The following is a 904-nucleotide window of genomic DNA, read 5'->3' as shown; positions in this document are numbered from 1 at the left end:
ATGAGTATTTAAAAAGGGAAAAAAGCCTGGGTTTATGTGAAATTTTAGGGGGGAGGATGCGTGAGAGCGGGGGAGGGCCCGGTGGGGAGAAGGGGTGAATTTTGAGAGACGGGGGGGGGTTTGCGTGAGAGACGGGGTGAGGGGCGTGAGAGAGGGGGGTGAGGGTGCGTGAAAAAGGGGTGAGGGGGCTTTGAAAAGAGGGGTTGGGGGTGGGGTGGGGGAGCCCGGGGTTTGAGGGTGCTTTGAGAGAGGGGGTGGGGGTGCGTGAGGGGAAGGGGTGGGGGTGCTTGAGAGAGGGGGTGAGGGTGTTTGAGGGACGGGGGGGGATGTTTGAAAAACCGGGGTGAGGGTGCGTGGGGGGAGGGGGTTGAGGGCCCCCGGAAGACGGGGTGAGGATCCCTTGAGGGGACGGGGTGAGGATCTTGAGAGAGGGGGGGGTGAGGGTGCGGGGGGAAAAGGGGGGTGGGGTTTTTGGGAGAGATGGGGTGAGGGTGCGTGAGAGTACGGGGTGAGGGTGCGTGAGAGGGGGGGGGGGGGTGCGTGAGAGAGGGGGTGAGGGTCGTGAGAGACGGGTGAGGATGCTTGAGAGACGGGGTGAGGGTGCTTAAAAAGGGAAAGACGGGGTGAGGGTGCGTGAGGGGGAAGGGGGTGAGGGTGTTTGGGGGAGAGGGGGTGAGGGTGTTTGAGGGGACGGGGTGGGATGCTTGGAAGGGGGGTAGGGTGCGTGAGAGAGGGGGGGTTGGGGGTGCGTGAGAGACGGGGTGGGGGTTTGCGTGAGAACGGGGTGAGGGTGCGTGAGAGAGGGGGTGAGGTGCGTGAGAAAACGGGGGAGGGGGGGTTGAGAGGGGGGGTTGAGGGGCGTTGGGGGGAAACCCCGGGGGGGGGGGGTTGCGTGAAAACGGGG

The sequence above is a fragment of the Penaeus monodon genome, chromosome 28 (genome assembly GCF_015228065.2).
Source record: "Penaeus monodon isolate SGIC_2016 chromosome 28, NSTDA_Pmon_1, whole genome shotgun sequence".
Taxonomy (NCBI): domain Eukaryota; kingdom Metazoa; phylum Arthropoda; class Malacostraca; order Decapoda; family Penaeidae; genus Penaeus; species Penaeus monodon.
This window is presented reverse-complemented; position numbering follows the sequence as displayed.